The sequence below is a fragment of the Protopterus annectens genome, chromosome 14.part0 (genome assembly GCF_019279795.1).
Source record: "Protopterus annectens isolate FY-2018-M chromosome 14.part0, PAN1.0, whole genome shotgun sequence".
NCBI lineage: Eukaryota > Metazoa > Chordata > Ceratodontiformes > Protopteridae > Protopterus > Protopterus annectens.
The window spans coordinates 460,910,266-460,923,287 of NC_056748.1; the positions used below are offsets into that span (position 1 = coordinate 460,910,266).

Sequence of the window (13,022 nt, forward strand, 5' to 3'; positions counted from 1 at the left end):
TTTTTCAGCACAGGCTTAGCTCTCATGGGTTGGTAAGATAACTTTGTAAGCTGTGGGCATTTTAAAACAGAGACATTTTCTTTGTAGCAAAATTGAAAAAGGCTTTCAGAGGTGCATAAGATGGCACAAAGAAACCTCTTCTGTCAGTTACAAGAATAAAACTAGCTTCATTATAGAAAAATTGGGAAAATGTGTGTGTGTATATATATATATATATATATATATATATATATATATATAGATACATATATATATATATATATATAGATACATAGATAGATATGGATATGGATCTAGGACTTTTGATCGAAAGATCAAATGTCTGAATCCATTATCACCCAACATACTTTACCAAAAGTGCTTTACCGAAAAAGCGCTTACAGTAAAATATGTTTTAATAATTATTTTTTTAACCTACTTCTATGCAGGGGGGCAAACCCCCCTGCACCCCCCCCACTTTAATATTCTCACTTTGAGGTCACACTACAGTGGGGAAAAGGGAATTTTCCCTTATCCGCACCGTAGTACGACTGGCACAAAGAGCATACTTATCTGAAAGTACTGCTTCGGTGAACAACACTTGAAGTTAAGTATGCTTGGTGATTTCTGCTTCAATGGAAAGTGCATTCGGGGATCTGTACAGATTCCATATGGTTCCCCTTTACAATCACGAATTACTGAATGCTCGAAATTCAGTAACTCAAGACTGTAAAGTCGAAAACCCATAAGTGCGAATCTGCATAAGCGCAAATTCAAATATCTCGAATTCGTGCTTATGCATGTCAGCTACGGGATGGGAACTGTGTGAAACCAGGAAATTGTTAATAAACCAATAAACCACAAAAAGGCGAACCAAGAAGTGCACCAAACAGCAAAATATCCACAGCACGATACTGTCAGTGTAAACACTGCCTAAGCAACAGTCCCAACTTATGAAAAAATATTTATATTTATTGAAGCGCTTTTCGAATGCCTTCCTAGGCAAACTTCTTCAGAAACTGTTTCTGAAGAAGTTTGCCTAGGAAGGCATTCGAAAAGCGCTTCAATAAATATAAATATTTTTTCATAAGTTGGGACTGTTGCTTAGGCAGTGTTTACACTGACAGTATCATGCTGTGGATATTTTGCTGTTTGGTGCACTTCTTGGTTCGCCTTTTTGTGGTTTATTGGGAACTGTGTGAGTCGGGATGTTGTATGTGTGTGTTTTGTAAGTTGTATGTGTGGGTTAGGGTAGGGAGGTTGGGAGTATGAGTGTGAGTGTTGGATGTGTCTGTATTTGTGTATGTGTGCGAGGCAGTGTAAGATGTCTGTGTGGTGTTTTTTATTTTGTGCATTAGTGAGATCTCGGAGTTAGAATATATAAGTAGGGGGGGTGTGGGGGGTGCAGGGGGGACATGTAGTGTAGGGCTTGTAGTTTATGTTATGTGGGTTGTATGGTGTGCGTGTTGTGTGGTGTATGTGTTCTGTGTATTCGGGGTTTTTTGTTTTTGTGCTTGTGGGTTTCGGGATTTTTGTTGGTTCGACTTTATAGTCTCGAGTTACTGAATTTCGAGCATTCAGTAATTCGAGATTGTGAAGGGAACCATATATATATATATATAGATATATATATATATATATATATATATATATATAGATATATATATATATAAATTTTTCAGGCAGGCAGTCCTTATTTGCCAAAATTTTCATTTTATTATGTGGTAGAAGTCTTTAGACTGGTAATACCTAAAAGGATTGTAAGCAAAAAGGAAAAATTGAATTTATTCAAACGTCGGGGGGGGGGGGGGGGAGTTTTTCATAAAAAGTGTCAGACCCAGTCGGGAAAACATAAACGGAAAATTACTTATCTCACTGTCTTGCCGACAGGGTGACTGGGACTCTTCCCCCTGTATTACATACCAATGCATACACTTTTCTCTCCCTGTGTGATTGAGAAAATAATGTGATCTGCACAGTGAGAAACCTGGTAATTATTATGTCCTTTCTTAATTGTGTTGCAGTATTCCAGTAATTATAGTTTGTTCAGCTAAAGGTTACCTGTCATCTGGCTGGTGTACCAAAGCCAAAAACCTTCTTGATGCACTATAATCTGGCATATGACCTAAGCCCATTGGTGGTAAGAATACATAGGTTGGATGTACAGGTGGGAGATCCCCAAAAGCTTTACTAATGTCTGTTTGGAGTTCCATGCTGATGTCCTTCATGGATGCATCTGCAGTCATAACAAGTGGGTTGTCCTGTCGTCAGGCAGCCCTTCAGTCGGCCGGATTCCAAAGTCCGGGTCCGGCTTCGGCTGATGTCGCACTCCACCCGACGTCATCTCTGTTGGTCTTCGGGTATAAAGGCATCAGCCGACGCCATTTTCCTCAGTCTTTCTTGCCGTGGCGAAGCAGAAGCTGTTTGCAAGTGCCGGTCGGTCGGATCCAGAGATTACTTCTACCGAATACTACTTGAAGACTTCTAAAGCTAAGTACCCGTTGGGGACTCTTTCTTGCCTCAGCCGATGTCAGAAAAAGTTAACAATTGTTTAAACTGTGGGAAACAAATACCTCATAAAGATTTCCACTCTTACTGTCTGCCTTGTTTAGGCCCAGCCCACGGCGTAGCAGCCTGTTCGCCTGTGCTTCTTTCAACCGACGAACGCTTAGGCGTCGGTCGGAGTTTGCAGAACAGTTTTCGGTTCTGATTTTGCGTACATTATGCCGTCGGATCCTCCGACTACCCAATCTAGCAAAACGCAAAGATAAAGACCGACACTCGCGGTCCGCGGTTTCGGCGAAACCATGGTCAAGCAAACGCGAGTGTCTCGGTTTCGGCGAAACCGAGAAAACTGAACAAAGTACAGCTGAACCTATTCCTACAACTGAGGCCCCTGCTACAACTCTTGAAACGACTTCACAAATTTTACCCACTACGGTGGTTGACTTATCAGACACCATCCCTTGGATGTTTCTACCCCAGCACGTGGTGCTGCTAGGCCTCCAGCAGCCATGTCCATTAAGGCCTTCGCCAGGGCTAAAGCAGCCAAGACTACTAAAACAGTGCCTGTTAAACCACCCACATCCAGGCCCTCTTCTAGTTCTCAAATGCTTACTTTGGCAGAAGATTTAATTTCTTTAATTAGAGGATCTCAATCTCACCCAGACAGGGCCTCTCAGCCCCAGAGAAGAGACCTAGGGCAGAGCCCCGAGCCAGTGTCCTCTGATGATTCTGCTGATGAATCAGACATAACTGACCAGCCAGAGGCTCCCTTCTCCAATTTTGAAGATTCTGATGCTGAAGAATCCATCCCAGCTGCTTCCCCACCAGAAGAATTCTCCTTTGGGGAAACCTTGCATGCCATGCGAGAACAGTTCCAATGGCAGCAACAGGATTTTTCAGACTCCAGAAAAGACTTAGGACTTTTCTGCACCTCCCACAGCACAGGCCCTTAGCTATACCCCTGTTCTCTCTGTGGTGGATGATGCTTTCAATGATGTTTGCTCCGCTCCAGATTCTTTACCCCAGCCCCTGCCAAACCAGACAGATTTTACAGGGTGCCAGATACTCATCACCACCTTTACAAGGCTCCACTTGCAGACCCAGAAACTATATCCCAGGGCCCCAAGGCAGTAGCCGACCATAGCTAAAACCCTATTCCTTCTGAAAGGGAAGCAAGGTCATTAGACAGATGGGGTAAAAGGTCTACACTTCAGCTACTCTCTCAGCTAGAGCTTTAAACTGTCAGTTTCACATGATACAATACCAAGAGTATATGCTGGATCAGTTAACTAAAAAACTAACCACTGATGAATCTCTTGATAAGAAATATGTATTAGAGATGGTAAATAACATACAACAGGTTAGCAACCATTCCTTAAAATGTGGCTATGATGCACTGGAGGCTTCATTTAGATCAGCCATGACAGGCACAGTGATAAGAAGGCATGCATGGCTAAAGGAACAAGCTTTACCGGATCATGTTAAAGCTAAGTTGCTAGATGCTCCTATGGACAAGACAAGTTTGTTTGGTACATCTGCCCAGCAGGTTATGAAGAAAATGGAAGAAAAGGCAAAATCTGTTCAAACTGTTCAAGATTTCTTGCAGGTTCAACCCCCAAGGTTTAGCAGGAACTGGCCTGCCAAAAATTGGTCCTTTCCTGACTCCACAAAATTTCAAAGGGGCAGGAATAGACGTTCCAGAGGTAGAAACCAATCCAGAGGAGGTGCCTACAGAGGAAGACAGTGGCAAGGTAACAACAGAGGCACAGACACAGCCACTGCCACTACATCAACACAACCACAGTGACTTAACCCTAAATCCGCGTACCAGGGAACAAATAGCAGCTCCTCTAGGCGGAAAGTTAACCTTATTTTCAAAGAACTGGCACTACATAACAAAGGACAAGTGGATTTTACAAACCATAGATCAAGGTTACTGGTTTCACTTCCACACTTTTCCAGTCAAAAGAGGAATGCCAAATCTACCTCCAAATCAAAAAACAGAGGCTCTACGCCAGATAATGGAGTTAGCAAACATGAGAGCTGTGGAAAGAGTGCCAACAGCAGAGCAAGGAAAGGGGTTCTACTCCAGACTATTCCTAGTTCCAAGAAAGGAAAAATGTTGGAGACCAATTCTCGACCTGTCCACCTTAAATACATACATCATTGTCCCAAAATTCAAAATGCTGACCCTACAGCAACTTCTTCCCATGCTGGGCAAGGAGTCTTGGCTGGTAACTCTAGATCTCAAGGAGGCATACCTGCACATCCCCATTCGACCAATCTGCAGAAGATACCTCAGATTTCTTGCAGGATCAGAGCACTATCAATTCTCAGCATTGCCTTTTGGCTTATCTACTAGCCCAGAGTATTCACAAAATGCCTGGCATCAGTAATCGCCCATTGCAGACTTCAGGGAATTCAAATTTACCCATACCTGGACGACTGCCTGCTACAAGGGGACAACAAAAGCAAGCTGACAACAGATTTACAAAGGGTCATTTACTTGCTACAAGCACTGGGATACACAGTCAATTTACAAAAGTCAAGGTTGATACCATCCCAAACAAGGACATTCTTGGGCGCGGAATTGGACACAGTAAAACAAATGGCATTCCTGACTACAGAAAAACAAAAAGAACTCCCTCTATACTTCTTGGCACTAACAAAACTGAACAAGTTAACAGCAAGAAAAGTACTGCAGGCCTTGGGCTTCATGGCATCATGCATAATCTTGGTTCCATTTGCCAGATTACATATGAGAAAACTACAGTGGTACCTAAAGAATTTATGGTCCCAACACAGACACAGTCTAGAAACAGAAATCCCACTAATTCCATGCTTAAAACAGGAGTTCCTATGGTGGGCTCAGGCATGCCAGTCAAACCCAGGCCTACCCTTTCGCAGATGTCAAGCAAGCCAGACCATCACAACAGACGCTTCAGACCTAGGATGGGGGCCCACATGCTGGACAAATGCGTGCAAGGATTGTGGACACAGGATCAACTTCAACTGCACATCAACCTAAAAGAAATGCTGGCAGTAAAACTGGCAATCCAAAAGTTCAAACCATTTCTCAAAGAGGGCCAGTTGATGATAAGGACAGACAACACCACAGTCATGTGGTACATCAACAAACAGGGAGGCACTCATTCATACCCCCTATGCAGAATGACCTTGGAGCTGTGGACCCTGGCACTCAGCTACAACATCCAGTTACAGGCAATATTTGTACCAGGGAAAGACAATACCCTAGCAGACATATTAAGCAGAACCACTTCGGATGCCCACGAATGGAAGCTTCACCCGGACATCTTCAAGACCATCTCAAAGAAATGGGGAATGCCACAGGTAGACCTGTTCGCATCACCTCTCAATCACCAGCTCAAAAAATTCTGCACAAGGACATTCCACCCATTAGCATGGAAAGTGGATTCGCTCTCTTTCAACTGGAAAGGCCTAACAGCATATGCATTCCCGCCTCTTCCTTTGATACACAAGGTACTACTGAAAATCAAGGAAGAACGTCCAAGGATTATCCTGATAGCTCCAAACTGGCCAAGACAACAGTGGTACCCACTACTGAGGAGCATGTCTCGGAACAATATGTGGACAATTCCCCTGATGCCTTTGATGTTAACGCAGAACAACTACAGCATCATACATCCAAACCTAAAAACCTTGCAACTGACTGCATGGAACATCACATAACAGCAGCTATTCCAGAACTTTCCCAAAGAGTTAAAGACATTATTCTTGAAGCAGACCTTCAACAAGAAGGAACTATGCTGGAAAATGGAAAAGGTTTGTCATCTGGAGTACGGAAAGAGGAAAAGATGTGTCAAACATAGATATGCCTAACATTCTGGAGTATCTGGCCGAACTTCTTCATTCAGGCCTGTCCTACTCCTCCATCAAGATACATGCATCAGCTATTTCAGCAGAATACAGCTTTGATACACCTGTTTTTTCGCACCCTTTGCTCGGGCAATTCCTCAGAGGAATCAAGAATGTAAAACCTCCAAGGAAACCACCATTACCAGCTTGGGATTTAAACTTTGTGCTAGAAAAGTTGACACTAGCACCCTTTGAACCAGCAGCAACAGCAGACCTACAACACCTGTCATGGAAAACTGCTTTCCTACTGGCAATTACTTCAGCAAGGAGGGTTTCAGAACTACAGGCCTTAATGGCAGTGCAACCCTTCCTAATCTTCCACCAAGATAGAATGTCCATGAGGACTAATCCTACATTTATGCCTAAGGTGGTATCCAGAGTGTCTTTAAACCAGGCAATCCACCTACCTACCTTCTTTCCCAACCCACAAAACAGAGGGAAAGAATACTGCATACCTTGGATGTACATAGACAGCTACGCTACTACTTGGACAGAACAAAAATAGCAGAAAGACTGACCAACTTTTTGTAGCCTATGCAACAGGAAGGGAAGGAAAAGCTATTTCCAAACAGACAATCTCCAAATGGATAGGAAATTGCATACGATTCTGTTACTCCTTCCATGGAAAACCAATTCCACAGAACATAAGACCTCATTCTACAAGGGCAACAGCCACTACCACAGCCTTCTTACGAGGAGTGGCAACCAAAGACATTATTGAGGCGGCTACTTGGACCTCCGTGCATACATTTGCCAAGCATTATAATTTGCCTCTATATTCCAGATCCCGAGCAGGGTTTGCCACTGCTGTACTGCAAGGGATCCTAAACACACCATAATCTACTTTTATCCTCCTCCCCTAGTTGGCTATGGTATTCTACCCACTTGTTATGACTGCAGATGCATCCATGAAGGACATAGTACAGTTTTGTACCTACCATAAATGTAGATGTCTGAACTGGATAGCATCTGCAGTCAGGATTACCCTCCCTCCATCCCCTCTGTGGTACTCCTAGGGTGTTTACCCTTCTAATAGCTAGCTGTTGGGGGGGGGGGGGGAGTCTTTTATGGTGTATTTGTTTGTGTATATGTACATACATGCTTATTGTTGTGTTTACCTCTATCTATTTGGAAACATTGGCATCTATCCAAATTTTAGCCTGCAAGAGGGCTACTGGCATCTGGGGCAAGAAACACTGAGGAAAATGGCGTCGGCTGATGCCTTTATACCCGAAGACCAACAGAGATGACGTCGGGTGGAGTGCGACATCAGCCGAAGCCGGACCCGGACTTTGGAATCCGGCCGACTGAAGGGCTGCCTGACGACAGGACAACCCACTTGTTATGACTGCAGATGCTATCCAGTTCGGACATCTACATTTATGGTAGGTACAAAACTGTACTTTATACCAGTACCCCTGCTAAGACGTAATCATATAAGTTGCCCACTGGGGAACTTTCTTTTTACTTCCTATTTATTAAATATTTGCTCATGTCAGCTAAGAGAGGGAAGTGCAAAACTGGAAGGCAAATATTTTGAAAAGACCTCCACTCAAAGTATTTGTTCTGCTTGTGGGATGTGCATGATTGCTGTAGTTGTAAGATTTGTCAATAATTTGTTCCTAAAAGTCTTAGAACAAAGTTAGCTTCTCTGAATACTTCTTTGGAGACCCAACATCTCAAGCACTTCATGCATAGCAAGGTGACAGAACCCTCAGCCTCTAGTATCCAGTTTGCACCCAAGAAGTACAAAAAATTAAAACTTGATACTTTGGATCCCAGTCCAATTTGGATGTCCCTGCCGAGATGCAGCACAAATCTGTCGGTCATCCAAGTCCTTCTGAGAAACCCACTACTGCGGCCCTGCCATAGGCTCTTGCTCACATGTCTGATGAGACTGAAACTTCCATTGTTACAGGAGAGAAGAGGAACCCAGAGTGATTTCCAAGGATCACAAGTGCATACCTCCAATATTTGTTAGAGAAGAGGTCATCATCTCCATTATCAAGGTCAGCCAAGGTTCCATGCTATTGCACTCTTTATTTAAGGCAGATGTTCCTGCAAAGAATTAAAAAAAAAAAATCTGTTTACCAGGGATGTCCCACGAGAAGGAGTGGCTGAAGATTTATCAGGGCTTATACAAAGTCATCTTATGGTTGAAGCCTCCTTCCTTTCTCTTTCCTTCCCTTCACTTCACTTGCCTCATCCTTTGAAGAGGCAGCATGAATCCTCTTCAGAGGAGGAGGAATCAGATTCATATTTTCCTCCCAAATACATCCTCTGGGCCAGCTGGCCTCAGATGATAAGCAGATTCCCCACTTAGAGATTTCCTTTGTTTAAACTATCACCAGCATGATATATCACTTCGAGTGGAACACTGAACAGATCACAGACTGCAGAATTACTGGAAGTAGGGGCCCATAAACCATCTGCTCCTCCTGTCCTGGAAGCCTTCTTGGATGCTTTTGCCTCCGTATCTGTTAACCCAGACTAATGGCTACCCTCACCAATGAAACCAGATAGGTTCTACAGGGTCCCAGAGGAGATGAAATTCATTTACAGAAATCCTGTAGCAGACCCCTCATTTCTTAGTTTAGTACAGAGAAGCCCACCAAACTTCTCCCTGAATCCAGTGTGCTGCAGTTGATAGAGACACTAGGGCCAGGGACACAGGTATGGAGAAAAAGCCTGCCCTGTCCTGGCATTTAGAACTCTAAATTACCAAACAGAAATGACTTAAAATATCTGTTCTCTGTTCTGTTAAACCTGAATAAGACTTGATGATTCTGAGCCCAAATGCCAGACTGTGTCTGGGATCAATGCCACCCAAGTAGCCAGACCATCCATTAAATGCATCTCCGATACTGCAGTGTCTTTCTCCAGAACTGCAGCCATTGATTGTCATCTACAGGATTGCTTGCTTTCGCCTTCTCTCCATACCTGAAGATATCAAAGCCAAGATAATGGGCTCCCCTCTTCAGGGGGAACTTTTGTTTGGCCCTTCTGTTTCTGAACTCTTCAAAGCCCTGCGGGGGAAAAAGGCAAAATCCTGCAGGATTTCAAAATAACTTTTCTTAACATCAGTCCTTGGATACTAAAGGAATTATCCTTCCAAACTTACTACTTTTGTCCATAGGGAACAAAAGTCCCCTCAAAAGGGAAAAAAATGAAGAAAAACTGTCAGGAGAAACCACATTGGGAGTTAAAGCCTAGAAAAAGCTCTTTTCCACAAGAAACTGCTACTCTGTGACTATTTTTTGACTCATGTCTCCCATCTCTTTCCATGGGTCCCTTTGTCTTTAAATTTCAATCTGCTCCTCTTATCATGAGATTGCATTATTACAAATAGGTCTTGGCCGTCATACAGTATTGTTACAGAAAGTCTTGGAAAGATTATCCCTCTTCAAAGGGAATCCCTTTGCAAATCATTATCATCTCATACTGGTTTGGTTTAGGATCTTCTCTCCCAGGGACCATTGAACCTGTTTTTCCCCAGAACGAGGGAAAAGGTTTCTACTCCAGACTCTTGCTGATGTCCAGAAAAAGAGAGAATGTGGAGGCTAACAGTGGATTTGTCATACTTCAGCACCTTTTCAGAAATTCTGTCTTTCAAGGTTCTGTCTCGTCAAACCTTATTTTCTTTTATCCTTCCTCAGGCTTTCATAGTCACTTTAGATCTGAAGGATGCACACCTGCACATGCCCATATACTTTGCCTGTAGGAAATTCCACTGGTTATCAGTCTCTTCATAGGTATTTCAGCTCTTTGTTTTACCCTTTGGATTGTGTGTAGTTCCCAGAGTCTTCACAAAGTGCCTTATACAAGTTGATGTCCTTCATGGATGCATCTGCAGTCATAACAACTGGGTTGTCCTGTCGTCAGGCAGCCCTTCAGTCGGCCGGATACCAAAGTCCGGGTCCGGCTTCGGCTGATGTCGCACTTCACCCGACGTCATCTCTGTTGGTCTTCGGGTATAAAAGCATCAGCCGACGCCATTTTCCTCAGTCTTTCTTGCCGCGTGGCGCCCGAAGCAGAAGCTGTTCGCAAGTGCCGGTCGGTCGGATCCAGAGATTACTTCTACCGAATACTACTTCGAAGACTTCTAAAGCTAAGTACCCCGTTGGGGACTCTTTCTTGCCTCAGCCGATGTCAGAAAAAGTTAATAATTGTTTAACCTGTGGGAAACAAATACCTCATAAAGATTTCCACTCTTATTGTCTGCCTTGTTTAGGCCCAGCCCACGACGTAGCAGCCTGTTCGGCCTGTGCTTCTTTCAACCGACGAACGCTTAGGCGTCGGTCGGAGTTTGCAGAACAGTTTTTCGGTTCTGATTTTGCGTACATTATGCCGTCGGATCCTCCGACTACCCAATCTGCCAAAACGCAAAGATAAAGACCGACACTCGCGGTCCGCGGTTTCGGCCGAAACCATGGTTAAGCAAACCGCGAGTGTCTCGGTCGAAACCGAGAAAACTGATCAAAGTACAGCTGAACCTATCTCTACAACTGAGGCCCCTGCTACCACTCTTGAATCGGCCTCAGAAATTTTATCCACTACGGTGGTTGCCACTGACTTATCAGACACCATTCCCTTGGATGTCTCTACCCCAGCACGTGGTGCTGCTAGGCCTCCAGCAGCCATGTCCATTAAGGCCTTCGCCAGGGCTAAAGCAGCCAAGACTACTAAGACAGTGCCTGTTAAACCCCCCACAACCAGGCCCTCTTCTAGTTCTCAAATGCTTACTTTGGCAGAAGATTTAATTTCATTAATTAGAGGATCTCAATCTCACCCAGACAGGGCCTCTCAGCCCCCAGAGAAGAGACCTAGGGCAGAGCCCCCTGAGCCAGTGTCCTCTGATGATTCTGCTGATGAATCAGACATAACTGACCAGCCAGAGGCTCCTTCCTCCAATTTTGAAGATTCTGATGCTGAAGAATCCATCCCAGCTGCTTCCCCACCAGAAGAATTCTCCTTTGGGGAAACCTTACATGCCATGCGAGAGCAGTTCCAATGGCAGCAACAGGATTTTTCAGACTCCAGAAAAAGACTTAGGACCTTTCTGCACCTCCCACAGCACAGGCCCTTAGCTATACCTCCTGTTCTCTCTGTGGTGGATGATCCTTTCAATGATGTCTGCTCCGCTCCAGATTCTTTACCCCCAGCCCCTGCCAAACCAGACAGATTTTACAGGGTGCCAGATACTCATCACCACCTTTACAAGGCCCCACTTGCAGACCCGAAACTATATCCCAGGGTCCCAAGGCAGTAGCAGCGACCATAGGTAAAAACCCTATTCCTTCTGAAAGGGAAGCAAGGTCATCAGACAGATGGGGTAGAAAGTCTACACTTCAGCTACTCTCTCAGCTAGAGCTTTAAACTGTCAGTTTCACATGATACAATACCAAGAGTTTATGCTGGATCAGTTAACTAAAAAACTAACCACTGATGAATCTCTTGATAAGAAATATGTATTAGAAATGGTAAATAACATACAACAGGTTAGCAACCATTCCTTAAAATGTGGCTATGATGCACTGGAGGCTTCATTTAGATCAGCCATGACTGGCACAGTGATAAGAAGGCATGCATGGCTAAAGGAGCAAGCTTTACCGGATCATGTTAAAGCTAAGTTGCTAGATGCTCCTATGGATAAGACAAGTTTGTTTGGTACACCTGCCCAGCAGGTTATGAAGAAAATGGAAGAAAAGGCAAAATCTGTTCAAACGGTTAAAGATTTCTTGCAGGTTCAACCCCAAGGTTTAGCAGGAACTGGCCTGCCAAAATTTGGTCCTTTCCTGACTCCACAAAATTTCAAAGGGGCAGGAACAGACGTTCCAGAGGCAGAAACCAATCCAGAGGAGGTGCCTACAGAGGACGACAGTGGCAAGGTAACAACAGAGGCACAGACACAACCACTGCCACTACATCAGCACAACCACAGTGACTTAACCCTAAATCCGCCTACCAGGGAACAAATAGCAGCTCCTCTAGGCGGAAAGTTAACCTTATTTTCAAAGAACTGGTACTACATAACAAAAGACAAGTGGATTTTACAAACCATAGATCAAGGTTACCGGTTTCACTTCCACACTTTACCAGTCAAAAGAGGAATGCCAAATCTACCTCCAAATCAAAAACAGAGGCACTACAACAGATAATGGAGTTAGCAAACATGAGAGCTGTGGAAAGAGTGCCAACAGCAGAGCAAGGAAAGGGGTTCTACTCCAGACTATTCCTAGTTCCAAGAAAGGAAAAAGTTGGAGACCAATTCTCGACCTGTCCACCTTAAATACATACATCATTGTCCCAAAATTCAAAATGCTGACCCTACAGCAACTTCTTCCCATGCTGGGCAAGGAGTCTTGGCTGGTAACTCTAGATCTCAAGGAGGCATACCTGCACGTCCCCATTCGACCAATCTGCAGAAGATACCTCAGATTTCTTGCAGGATCAGAGCACTATCAATTCTCAGCATTGCCCTTTGGCTTATCTACTGCCCAGAGTATTCACAAAATGCCTGGCATCAGTAATCGCCCATTGCAGACTACAGGGAATTCAAATTTACCCATACCTGGACGACTGCCTACTACAAGGGGACAACAAAAGCAAGCTGACAACAGATTTACAAAGGGTCATTTACT

The 13,022-nt window shown here is 44.1% G+C and overlaps 1 protein-coding gene across 1 annotated transcript in view; it reads left to right on the plus strand.

Annotated features, from left to right (window-relative positions):
• DNAJB12 (DnaJ heat shock protein family (Hsp40) member B12) overlaps window positions 1-13,022 on the plus strand; it is a 1,115,823-nt gene that overhangs the window by 500,950 nt on the left and 601,851 nt on the right. The window lies entirely within an intron of this gene.